Source organism: Buteo buteo, chromosome 1 (genome assembly GCF_964188355.1).
Source record: "Buteo buteo chromosome 1, bButBut1.hap1.1, whole genome shotgun sequence".
NCBI lineage: Eukaryota > Metazoa > Chordata > Aves > Accipitriformes > Accipitridae > Buteo > Buteo buteo.
The window spans coordinates 23,227,087-23,241,792 of record NC_134171.1 but is presented as its reverse complement, the minus strand read 5'-3'; positions in this window follow the sequence as shown (position 1 = coordinate 23,241,792).

Genomic DNA, 14,706 nt, shown 5'->3' with positions numbered 1-14,706 from the left:
AACAGGGGAAGATCCAGGAATCTGCCACCTGAGATTATAAACACATTCATATTTCTACCTGAAAAATATTTAGAATCTTGTGAAAGGGTTCACTTAATCATCAGGATAAAGAAAATTTAAATCAAATCCAAAACCTGTCCTCAATATTATAATCTATTGCAGTAGATGTTATAGCTGGCAACATTAACAATGGAAGGAGGAGAATGAATTATAGGGAATAAGAGAGTTACTAATTATCCACAAAATTATTATACTGAGTAATGAGCTTTTTTCACTTAATCAAGTGGGAAATTTAATATTTTAGCACAACAGATAACTTTCTGGAAAACTGGCACATATCCAAGCTTACTGTAGATGGTACCTTCTGGTAACAGACATTCTGTGAAAGATTTCATTCTGTGAGAACGAGCACAAGCCTGAACAATACTGAAAAGTGAATTGTCATTGAAAATATTACCTACAGAAGCTGAAAAATAGGGAAGGAGATCAAAGTTTTCAGATTAGCAAGAACACAAACTCTTTTACCTCTTCTATTTGGACAAAGTGATGGGCTACCAGTAACAATGAGTTTGGTAGAAAAGGAAGGAAAAAAATGTTGGACAGCCTCCCCAGATTGTCTGCATAACTGAGGAATTAGTACTAACATGTACTATATTAATTATTGCTAGATATTTCTCAACCTGATGAAGTCACAGATCTTTGTGTAAGGTCTTGCAACTCTTCCCATATTTGTGAGACATAATTTCTTATTACTTTTGTATCAGTTCTTTTATTTCTTTCTACTTGACTTACAGGTATAATGGTTGTTCTGTCATATTTTCAATTCACACAGTTATTATCATCTATCAAATAGGGATGGATATGTGAGAGAGTTGTCATTCTAGAATTGACAATGAAAACAGTTCACTACTGCAGATCTATGTGTTTCTTTCTTGAGAAGCAACATTGAACAGTCTTTACAGCTTCTTATTCAAATTCAGATTCCTTGTTTTTTACAGGGACCATTATTATACTTCATTTAAGAATGTGAGTTGCAGGAGTTGCAGACAAACACCAAGTTTCTACCTTGAACCCTGACCAGTCCAGGATTTCTATCTTGCTGATAAATCTTTTTCAGTCACCTCATTGTCTGTGGCATGTATAAGACTTAACAGGTAAACATAAACAAATGCTCAACAGTATTATTTTCTTGTGCTGCTCTGCATATCTGTCTGGGCCTGTTGATGGCTCTTTAAAAGGTATCAGTAAAATGTGTTTTCTATAATCTGGGAGAATTTGTATTTCACTACCCCAGTAACTTTAGAGGAAAATAGTGTTATTACTGAAAATCACTGTTATATTGAGCATGTTTCTAGCTTGGATTTAGTTATGGAAATATCAATGTAGGTGTTTGATATTGATATAAAATAAATTCATGAGTGTACCCATTAAAGATTTGAGGACAAGGACATATAGAAGGATCAGTAACTGCAATGCCAAAACCTTGATTGCAGGAAGAAATAGGAATGTTTTGAAGACATGTACAAGGAAAGAATGGAATTCATGTGTTGTCTAGGGTATCTGAAAGGTACTGAAGATCATGTGCTATGCAAGTTGCTCTATGACAGGATGACAGGCACAGGCAACATGGGTTCACAAAGGGAAAGTCCTGTTTAACTAATTTGATATCCTTCTATGATAATGTCACCCACCTAGTGGATGAAGGGAAGGCAGTGGATGTAGTTTTTCTGGATTTTAGTAAGGTTTTTGATACTGTCCCTGACAGCATCCTTCTGGACAAGTTGTCCAACTGTGAAATGGGCAGGTACACAGTGTGCTGGCTGAAGAACTGGCTGAATGGCAGGGCTCAAAGGGTTGTGCATGAGATAAGGATCATTCTAACTTATCTTTCAGAAAAATTGAGATATTACTACAACAAAGAGAGCAAAGCAGTCATGTGCACAATATATTTTGTACAGTTGTCCTCCAAAGACCATGTCAGACAGGGGAAATGATAACAAACACCAGTAATTCACTTAAACCTGTAGGATAACAACACAAGAAACAGGATCCAGGTATCTTATGGAAGGCCATAAGAAAGATGATCAGTATTGGTTTGGGCTGGGATAGAATTAATTTTATTCATAGCAGCTTGTATGGTGCTGTCTTTTGGATTTGTGACCAAAACAGTGTTGATAACACACCAATGTTTTAGGTCCTCCTGAACAATGAGTACACAACATCAAGGCCATCTCTGTTGCTCACACTGCCCCACCAGCGGGTAGGCTGGGGGTGCATAAGTTGTTGGGAGGGGACACAACAAGGATAGCTGACCAAAATTGACCAAAGACATATTCCATATTATATGAAGTCATGCTCAGCATTAAAAGCTGGGGAAAAGGAAGAGGAAGGGGAAGGAGGAATTCTGAATGAAGTTGTTTGAAATGATGGTGGCTGTCTTCCCAAGCAACCGTTATGCATGATGGAGCCCTGCTTTCCTGCAAATGGCTAAACATCTGCCTACTGATAGGAAGAAGTAAATGAATTCCTCATTTTGCTTTGCTTATGTATGCAGCTTTTGCTTTACCTATTAAACTGTCTTGATCTCAACCTGCAAGTTTTCACACTTTTGCCCTTCCAATTCTTGTCCCCAACCCACTGAGGGGAGTGAGCAAGTGACTGTGTGGGGCTGAGCTTCCTACTAAGCTTAAACCACAACATCAGGAAAGGAAGAGTTTATGGTAGATTAAGGTATTTGGGAACAGATCTTGGATTCAGGCCTGTGCTTTGGTGTTTTTTCCTACCAATCCCATCACAGAACCCATTTGGGAAAGCAAGTAGCTGTAAGAGATTCAAGATTGCTTCATACATTCTCAGGTTGTACTACTAGCACAACACAAAATCTTATACTTTACACTTATTTCCAGTTCTGAGAAAACAGCAAAAACAGTACATGTATTGATCTGGCTTTTTAATAATAATCACTGTAATTTCTCAGAATTTGTATCCAGCACATCCTGAATTCCTGCTTCTGTTTGCCACATTTTTTTCACACTTACTTTCAAATATTTTTTTATTTTCCTTACTTTTCTTGATAACTTTTTGTTTCTCAGGTGAATGTGAAATACCAGACAGCATGTAAATTATATTTCCTCCTCTGTGAAATGTGGAATTTGACTCTTCATGAGAAAACTATCAACAGTTTGGACACAACAGACTAAAATCTGACATTCATTCTCTGTCTGATATATGTTACTGTAGCCCAGCTACACTGTCTTTATAGATTAATAATGCGATCTTGTTTAACAATCAGTGCAACACGGTCATGTTTTACTTCCTCCCTGGAGGACCAATTGCTTATCTCATCAAAAGGATGATAATTCCCTCTGTCTGTCAGTTGATATGATCTTTATCTGGACACAAACTACATCAGCAGACCAAGCTGAGCTTCCAGCCTTGCTGGTGGTAAGGGATTCAAAATTCATGTTTATCATATGCAGAAGATAGATGCACTAGCTAGCTTCAGGCACTGCATTAGCACTAAAGTCCATTAATTCTAATTATGTTTTGCATATAGAGAATATTAAAATGTTTAAATTAATAAAGGAGAAGGGCCATCCCCTTGGCACAGTTTCTGCATATTAATACAGTTTTCTGTGCAGGAGGTGATCTGTGCATGCAAGGAGCATTCCTCAGGCCACTGGAGACTGAGCACATAAAGCTATTTAGGGGACATGTGCCAACCACAGTCATCTCATAGCATCTCTGTTCATTAGTCCATGGAGTTTTATTTTTATAGGCTTTGGATAAGAATGAGATCATTAATTTCTTGAATGAAGGTAGGATGGGAGTGATCCAGCTCAGCTGTGCATGTCATGTACATGGATATGTATGAAAATTGCATAAAACAAATGCTATCCTTCCTTATTGTCTTATATATAAGGGAATTAGTTGTTTCAATGGTAGTTCATCTCCTGCATGGAAACAGGGAAGGGGCCAGGATGATTAGAGCAAATCCCTTAAGTGATTGAACACTTGCCTTTCATTTAAGTTTAGATTTTTTTAGGATCTTTCCTGAACTTTTGATTCTCTCTTGGTTTCCATCTGATAATTTTTGATTAAGTGATAACAAGATGTAATCTTGTTTGAACTAACGAAATCACCCTGCAACATTTTTCTCTTTGTTGTCTGTTACTGAGACTGTTCATTTACCTTCTATCTTTGCAAAGTATAAATCCTCTACTCTCAGCTTTTATTTTCATTATTTAATTAAATAATACAAATGTGTAAATGTTCAGATCCTATTTAATAATAATGGATCAAAAAGTCACTTCCCTGTTATGCCTTGCCAACAATATCAAGGAATAAGTAAGAACAATCCTATTAATTATCACTGAAGCACATAATCCAGCATTGCTAGCCTGAAAAAAAACTTATGGATATTCACAAAAATAAACAGAATTTTTTTGACTATATTCTAAAATGTTAAGAGGATAAGGTATGTGGTACTAATACTAATACTAATAATGAGAAATAGAGTAGGATATGGTTTTAAAGCTCTACCAGGAAGTCCTAAAAACTCATAGTTAATCTTAAGTACTGTTTTATTAATATATCCAGCTCCTTTTAAAGCCAGTGAACTGATATATTTGATATCAGGCTTGGACTTTGTATGAAAGCAGTGATCTGTAACTGCCAAAACTTAGCAGTAGGTCACCATGGTAAAAAAAGAATCTGTATGCATCATTTAACCTGGAAATTTCAAACAGTGCTCAGATCCTTTCAGAAATTGTTGGGATTTATCAATGTTTTTTTTAAATCTGTTATGGGTATGTTCACATCATTTTCTGAAAGGCAAATAAAAGCTTGTTCTGCCTCGCTCTTGCTGGATGGAGAACTATGTAGCTCTCCTCAGCATGTTATCATACATGATCTAGTAATCCCTGATGAGAGACAAGTACATTAGCTTGCACTCTGTATTGTGATAACATAGCAGTTACTCTGTTCTGCTAGGAGCTCAGGTCAAACTGGAGTGTGGGCAGAGGGAACAAATATCTGCATACAAAAGCCTTTCTAGAACTACCTAAATGCTCTGAATGCTCTGTGGTACATTGACAAGTTAACAGCCCATCTTGTCATTCCATTACAACATTGTTTTTCCAGCTGTTTTATCTTTTAAGCTCTTCTGTATGAATATGGTTTTCTTCCTGTGTACAGTGAATAATACAGGTTAATTAGTCTACAATCTCCCCTCACATACTCTTTGCCAGCCAGGGGTCCTCAGAGGATACACGTCCCTACACAACCTTCTTCACCTGGTTGCTCTTCATGAAGACAAATAATGTTCAATGTTCAAATACAATGTTCAACAAAGATGTTTTTCTGGGGAAAAAGTACTGGAGCTTTCTGTTTCTCCATCATCAAGAGCTTGGAAAATTTACAGTTACCTCTGGTGCTGTTTGTCATGCAGACTGCTTGTCTGGTTTGTGCTGAAAGACTGAATAGTACTTGATGCAGAAAAAGCCTATGAAAAATATCCAAGTGATTTACTTTGTATTGAACTTTATTGTACTGTCTCTGTCACGATACAGCACTTTGTTCTTAGAGGATATGACTTCATTCTCTTGCTATACTGATTTTTTTATTTTCTTGTCTTTTAAAAATAGTCTATGTTTCAAAATTAATTATTTTACCTCTTTTTCCCTGGCCTGCTGGATCTCTTTCTCTTCTAGAGTCTCACCAGCATCTCTCTTACTGCTGTTCCTGTGTACTTTTTTATATTGGCCTCTAGACAGTCCTGGACAAATGGAGGGAGCGACTAACTGTCCAGTTTAATGAGTGCTGGTATACTTAAGGAGAATAAATATCGAAAATATGAAACTAGAAATGCTGTTGGGTATTAGAGCCTGTGTGTTGGCAGTATGCTCAATAATAATATTAAATGAGTGCAATTCATGTTTTAGTTTTATATAGTTGAGAATTTGATACACAAGAGGCACAAATTCAATATTTCTAATGACTTGTTTTGTCAAGGATTGGCAAATATGACTCTGTCATAACACCATAACCCTGGAGAAAAAGTATTAGAAGGAGATATCATAACTTACCAAAGACTGATTACAAATTCCAACTAAATTTAACATTATTACAGTAAGAGTGGCATACATTATGGTAAGCATTACATGGCCTATATCAAAATAAACCCTGCATTGCAAAGTAACTAAAGCAGGCTTGTCACAGTGTTTTAAAGATATATTCTCAAGATGTATACCCAAATGTTAGTGTCAGGCTGCGTGTCTCTCATTTTCTTTCTATAGTCAGTGAAATGCATATTTTAACTCTTCCTTTTTGTTCCATTTTTTCCTAGCCAAATTGAACAAGATATTTTTGGCTTGTTTTATTCAAAGGTACCCTAGAGAAAAATGCTATGGCAGACATACGGCTCATCTACATATTCAACTAGGAATTTGGCACATAATTTTAAGAACTGCTGTGCATACTAGCAAAAAATGCCAACATTAGAGAAGATAAGATGGGGCACACTAAGTGAAAAAATCATGACATGATGTAATTCATCAGGATAATACTGCTTACAGAGTAACCTATGCTTGAGCATGGTGTAAAAAATACAAGCCATTTTTCTCATTTTTTTCCATATTTTAGATATTGGAATACCTAAAAGTCAGGCAATACCAGTAAGTATTTTTATTTAGAAAACTCTGGGGGATGTCAAGGAAATGCAGAGAGATATAAGCTTTTTTCAGATTAAAAAAAGTAATAGTAAATAAGATGTCTGTCTCTTTAATAACAGTGGCTCAAAAATGAGGCTTCCAGCTGTTAAAATGGCTTGCAGAAGCATTACACTGCATCACTTCATTTATATAAGTAGTTACCTTATTTAAGTGTCTTTAAAGACATGCAGTCATACAGTATCAACCTCACCATGGAAAAAAAAGCAAATTTTGAGTAATGCAAGAACTCGAACATAGACTGCATTCTGACAGATATTCTACCTATAAATCTTCAAAACTACTAATAAGCAGGAAGGGGTGGTGGGAAGGAAGGATGTATTCCAGACATTTTACATAGTTTATCACAGGACCTTGCTGTCTAGGGATCTGAAACCAATTAAGGGGTGGATAAATAATACAAGAGACAGAACAATATTGATGCATAAGAGAAATGCCAAAGATCCTTAAACCTTTTTCCTTTTCCTTCACGTCTTACAGAATAACCATTTACTGAAGAAAAAAAGAGACATGCTATGTGCCCACACACAACTGAATAGTATTCAGACATACTGAATGAGTTTTTTTTCTGTTCCAAAGGGTGTTTTGTTTCTGAAAATTGGTACACCTTTTACACAATTAATTTCAATTAAAATGGAAAAACAGGTTTTGGAGTCACTCAAGCTTATGAATTAATAGCAGAAGTTTCCAATAGTCTGCCCTGGCCAAGAGCCAAAATTGATTTAATGCTGTGATTTCATTTCTGTGGGGAAGCTAAGACCAAATTTGGCTTTAGCATGAAAAAAATCATTATAGGGCTCTGTGGAAATACAAAAAGAGTGACTAGATAGAATCACGAAAAGTACTTTTTCTTTTCTTCAGACTAATGAACTGATAGCCAAGAACAGTTTGCATCAAAAACATTATTTCATACTATGAATGGCACATTTAGAATTCAATATCTATGTATACAACTTGATATCTGTATTCATAGTAACTCATTGCATAAGTCATCCAATTATAAATTACATAAATCAACATTACAATAAGATCCAAACCTCACTTAAGTCAATAGGTCTAACTTGCATGCAAAAAATGCAAATACTAAGTTTGCAAGCTATGAAAACAATGATTGTAAGATGTGTAACAAGAGATATAAAATAATTTAGATATGATAAGCAGTTAAATGAAATATCTAGAAGATATTTAGTATGAGCTACAGCCAAAAGTTCTAATATATATGCATCTGTAGCTTATGTATTACTTATTTATACGTAAATAAAATGAATATAGTGATGTAGGAATAGAAATGGCTTTGTAAGCCCCTTGCTCTTGCAGATTATAAAATGTTAGTGTTCAAAATCTATTTTAAAAATAATTAGTCTTTCTTCATCTGCTACTGTTATTGGACCTTCTTCCTCTGACATTTAGAAACACAACTTTTCTTTCCAGGCGAAGTTTCACTGCAGCTCATTTTGCTCATTTGCTTTTGTACCCACACTATCCTTCAAAACAAACAGTTCTCCTCTCATCTCCTCCTCTTGCCCATAATTAGTTTTCAAACATGTTCTTAGGCCTTATTTGCTACTTTACTGTTGCCTTTTGCTCAGTTTCTTTAACTTGCGAGTGTCAAAGTTACTGCCGCTTCTACTAAGTCATCTTTGTGGTTGTTCAGTTCTTAAAGTAGTACACTAATAATCCTTTTCTGTGTTGACAAAAAGTTTAATTTCTGTCATTAGTGTGTTCAACTTTTACACATTCTTTTTATATTATCAGTGAAAATATTTAATAATGTCTTCAATAAGGACAATTTTGGAAGTCCAAGCCTTTCATATATGACCCACTGACATGTTTCAGCTGGCCATGACAGTTTCTTATCACTGTCACTGCAGCTGCACTACAGCTGTGTCTGCATGCAGTCTCATATATGACTGGTCCTCATCTGCTGACGCGACTTCCTAGCTTGAGCTTGAACCTGCTCATAAGTAAAGACTTACTGGATGGCCACTGGACTGTAGCTGACCTTGGTTACTTTTTTCTGGACCTGATGCTGACCTGGACTTGCTGGCTCAGTATCATGGCTCCTTGCAGGTGAGGCTACTGCCCCAGCCTGCCTTGCTGCAACTCTTGGCTGATGGCTTGTCATCCCTTGAGGAGCAGCCAGCCCTTGCCTTTGCCTGACAGTATCTACAATTAAAGGATGATGACCAGTGAAAAATTTAAGTGCCCATTGACCTTTACTGTCCCCAAGAACGTCTATAAGTCTTCGATGGAGCTACTAGCATGGTAGTTGGATGGGATTCAGAAACTGAAAGACTTTCCATGAATCTAGGCCTCCCTGAACTGCAGCTTTGACAATGCCTTATTTTTCTACTTGTGCAGAAACCATCCAGTAAAAAAATACTAATATAAGAACATTATTTTCCCTTTCCCATACAGGATGTATCTTTTAAATGTAAGTTCTACTCCATTTTAATCTGTATTTTAAAATACTATTTATCATATCTGGATTTTGAAGAAGGAAATACAGCTCTCCAAAATAATTTTCAAAGGTAACCTAGACTCAGGAAAACAATAATATATTTAAAGTAACAGGTCTTAATTATGAAAAAAATCATTAATTTAATGTAAATACATTTTAATATAACTCTGCCTTGATGATTTAACATGTCTTGTTAAATTGTATGCAATATAATAAAGTAGTGGAATAACAGTATTTCCAATACAAGATACAGGTAAATTTAAGACTAAAGAAATGACTGTTAGTTGTAACGATATATATTTAAAAGGTACCACTGACCCTAACTTAACATATGCGTTGGAGGAAAGGCTTGTATTAGGACAGGAATAAATTTATTGTATGTGTTTGGGGGGAATATTTTGTGACATCTATCCAGATAGCATAGATTTTGTCATTCTTATTAAAATAAATATTAATTCAGATCAGATTAATAAAAAATAAGCTTGGATCAATTTTTTAACTAATTTTGTTAATAATAAATGTCTATGAAAAAGAAAATGAAGCAAATAAGCACTGAAAATTAGAACACAGCCAATAAAATTATGATTTTGAAGGAATATGGAATGCTTTAAATATAAGTAAGCTTGATTCTGCTTTCTGTAGTCTAAATTAATGCAAATGCCGCCACTTATTTTAAATGGTGCAAAACAAGCACTTCACTAATTATTCTAGAATAAGGACCTGACCAGAGATTTGCCTCAGTTCATGTCTTCATATCAGTAGCTTCTGCTATATACAGGAGCTGTAAAAATAAGCATTTCTCCCCATTTTCATTCCAAAACAGACTATAAAACCACTTTACTACAATATATATAATTTCAAACAATTAAACCACCAGCTAAAACTAGTAAAGCTATTTTCAGGAAGGGAATTATATCTTCTACCTACACCTGTGCTGATAGATGTTTGTGGTCAGTTTCATAAAACAATAGCACTTTTTCTCTTTTTTTTTAGTATTTGTATAAAAACACACACGTGCACACACACATTCACTTTTTCTGACAGCCCCTGCTATTGGTCCAAATGTTTGGTCATTTCTTAGGAAGAATTCTCTGCTTGAAGGCATCAGGAGCAAATTGCCTTTGTGTTGCCTCTATAGCCTCAGGATTGGGCTCTTCAATTCCATTTTCTTAAACCTGCCCTCTTATCCATTGTGCAACATTGCATGGTAATACTCTCAGATTCTTTTCTCAAGCAGCTAGACAAAACACATTCTCAGCCATCAATTTTGTATATTTCTTCAGCAAGAAGAAAAGCTAATCACTGTAATCCCCAAGATTTGCCCATTTACCTTCTCTAATCTGTGGCTTTTCAGTATTTCTGGCAATACATTGGTTTGTGCACAGGAGTCCAAGTTAAAAGTAATTGCTTTTGCTCCATTTGCTTTTATGAAGGTACTATATTCATCTCATGTTACAGCATTGTCTATTTCTCCAAGAAATAATTCACCTTTATAAACTTTATATGCATTCCGCTGTGCTCTTCTCTGTGTGAGATGAAGTGGCAAGCTGACCTGTTCTTAAGATCTGTTGACTGCATGTCTATCAAGGCATTAATAATGAATGCCCAGCTGTGATGGGCTGGGTACATGGTTAACATAAGTGATAGATAAATGCCCAAGTAATTCTTAAATGGTCAAATAAGGTATAGAAAAAACACAGCACATCTGCCCATAAAGACACTTTGAGGATACTTTTGATCACGCTTGGTTTAGTGCCAAAGCTTTTGATGTCCTAGCTTCAAGTAAACAAGATTGAAATACCATAATAACAAGCCATTTTAAACAGCATCCTTTGAGCAGTAATCCATTCAAGATAGAGGGAGGAGATGGCTGCAGACTAGCTCACTGCACTGCCAGACTGTGTGCTGAAAGCATATGAGATTAAAGGTACTTATCATGTGGAAGCCATCTAAGCATCAACCAAGTTTAACGCAGCAATCAGAGACTGTCATTTATAAAATGACTAGAAAGAACACCATCATATTTTGTTGCTTTTTGGAGCTTCTTACAATATTATTTAATTAATTATATTCTCACAGTTTTTTCTATGTATTGCATATAATCTACCAGCTAACCTAATGTGTGAAGCTTTTTGTATCTGATCTGAATGATTTTTAGTTCACTTGCCTTTATCCCTCAGCTCCCTATTCTCAGTCCTGTTCTCTGTGTTAGACTATTTTTTCTTTTCCATCAGATTCTGTCTGGACCTGATGACCTCTGCTTGGAAAATTTTATAGTGCTTCATCACAGGTCAATTTCTGTGATCTCTTCCTGAATTTTCTGTTTCGTGTCATGTGCTCATTTTAGCAGTTTGATCCCTTAACATTCCAAAATTGACTCATCAGTTCAAATCAGATATAATCTCCTCTATAATGCTTACTTTGTTAGAATACAGCTCTGATACCTTTACAGTGTTATCACTGTGTGGCAAGTCAAACTCCCTTGTTATCCTTAGGTTGCAGGGGCCTAGAATGTAAGTTCCCTACTCGCTACTGAAGTATGTAGTCTAATGGTCAGATTCAATATAAAAGGAATGTTTACCATTCCTTCAGCTACATTTTCTGAAGGAGACTGGCTACAGCTGCTGTGATTTATATTGTATTAGGGATGCTGATGTGTGTTAAGTATGCTCTGGTGTGCTGTGACATGTTATCTGTTCTGTTTGTGGGTAGTTTACTGTATGGATACTGTATACTTTGTTTAAAAGGGAGTTTCTGGACAAAAGGAATGAAGGCTAGCTTTGTCTTGTCTTAGCAGTTGTGCACTGTATCATAAGAATCATAACACAGGAGGAAAAGATTTTCTCTGAAAATAACTGAGCATGTTCAGCTAGTGAAATCTTCTGGAGTGTGAGAAGTGAGGGCAGCCAGATAAAAGACACAGCAGGCAGTGAAACTGCAACATGTCCAGAAACTGAAATGCTTCACTGATGCATTTTTATGGAAAGACTGAACTTGGCAACTGTGAATGTAGCAAACAGTAAGGGCAGGCTTCAGCATAACTAAGGTATGTTTTCTTTCAGTATGGTGGTCATTTTAGCTCACTGTTATGTTCACACTGCTAATTCACAGAAATTGTTACAGGCAGCCATGTATGGAGCACATAGCCTTTCATTAGTCTGTTCTTTACACCTCTGTAAAGACTTTTTCTGGGACCTGGTGAGAATTGTGTGAAGTTAATTCTAACCCAAAAGTGATTGAAAGTTGCTTGATGGTGAACAAGCTAGAAGAAACTACCCACTCCACAAAGAAATATTGGATAAGAGAAAGATTGGTTTACAATCCCTTTATTTTAACTTGCACTACCTGACAGTTCTGAGTCTTCTCTATTTCAAAGGCCACCTGGTTTCTCTATCTTAATATAACCTAATGATAAATCTTTTCTTTTTTTCTTTTTTTTTTAATATGAACTTTTTATGAAACAGATGGTAGTAGTTTCACTTCAGTATATTAGCAGGGACCTTTTCACACATACAACCAGAGGTTTTATACTGGTCAGCAATTTTATTGGATTGTTAAAAAACTTTTTTTCTCATATTTTGGTGCTTTCATACATGACTGGGCACCAATGCTCTCTAAATATTAATGTATGAGCATCACATTAATGTGTCTAATGGCTTTACAGATGCATGGATGAGAGCTTTCTGGGCCTTTTTTGCACTGCCTGGATCATTTCTGTAAATTCATTAAAACACTTGAAGACCACTTTCTGAGTGCCACCATTAATAACTGTCACTAAGGATTAATCAGTTTTTTACTACCTGCAGGACTTAATATTATTCAAATATAGATCACTAGCTGTCTTTAAAAACAACTAAAGACATTTGATTTTTCACTTGGATCATCTGATAATGTAGGGCTCCTGGGCAACTGGACAGCTGCATGCCAGTAGAATCTCCTCTGTGCCTTTACTCTTATGAACTGATTTCACAAATCTCTACCCATCAGTATTTTGGAGGACTCCCATTCTCCTTTTTCCTCAAAGTTAATCTTCTTTAAATTTGAATATAGTTAGAAACTAAATTCTGAGCTTTGAGCTGAAACTAGTTCAACCTTTCAAGTCACAGTTTAGTTAGAATTGGCTTGGTAGTCAATGTGCAGGGATTTCTTTTTTAGATGTTCTTGCTATTACTTCTCCAGCAGAGATTCAAAGAGAAATTAGAAATTTCTTTCTTCCTCCTTAGATGTTCTGTTCATTTCTTAAAAAGCCTGAACAGGCTTTCCTTATTTTATAGTGAAATCTGGAAATTAAAAACAAACAAACAAAATTTTTTTTAAAAAGCTATTAGACATCTAAAAAAGGAAACAAACCTTAAACTCCAGTACAAAGAAAGAGTGAACTGAGATTCAGGCATGAATACTGCTTTACACTTTGTTGTTAGTTGTATTAGCTATTATGTTAAGAAACAACTATTAGCTGCTTTTGTTGGATTTGGGGTTGTTTTGTGTTTTTGTACTTTATACTATCTAAGGATTGACTGACATTTAACTAAGCAGGGGCAAATCAATTGGTATCAAGCACAAAGTACATCATTGTACCTTGAAAAGGGATAATCATTACTTATTTTACTTTTTCACATAGAGAAAATTACCAGTTTCCTCTATGATATTTCTATCAATAGCAGTATATAAATGATGCTTTACGAAAAGAAACATTTCACAGTCAGTTGAAATTCTGAAAGAATAACTTCACAATACTTAGAAAAAAACAATTTTTACAATTTTCAGAAAATAGAATGACTGTCCTCCTTTTGGCTGGGATAGAGTTAATTTTCTTTCTAGTAGCTGGTACAGTGCTATGTTTTGGATTGAGTATGAGAAGAATGTTGGTAACACACTGATGTTTTCAGTTGTTGCTAAGTAGTGTTTAGACTAAGTCAAGGGTTTTTCAGCTTCTCATGCCCAGACAGAAGGAAGACTGGAAGGGCCACAAGAAGTTGGGAGGGGACACAGTCAGGACAGCTGACCCAAACTGCCCAAAGGAATATTCCATAACATATGACATCATGTCTGGTATATAAACTGGGGGGGGAGTTGGCTGGGAAGGGTGGATCGCTGCTTGGGAAGTAACTGGTCGTCAGTCAGTGAGTGGTAAGTAATTGCATTGTGCATCACTTATTTTGTATATTCCAATTATTTTATTATTATTATTGTCATATTACTATTATTATCATCATCATCATCATCATCACTATTATTTTCTTCCTTTCTGTCTTATTAAACTGTCTTTATCTCAACCCACAAGTTTTACTTTTTCCCAATTCCCTCCCTCAGCCCACTGCGGGGGGGGGGGTGAGTGAATGACTGTGTGGTGCTTAGTTGCCGGCTGGGGTTAAACCATGACAAGGACTTACAAATGTATTTTGTATATTTACACACTTAAATATACTTTCATATTGCTACCTATCTAAGGTATTATTCATTTGTTTCTAATCAGTGCCTTCATAGACTAAATACAAAAAACTAAAAAAGAAGTTC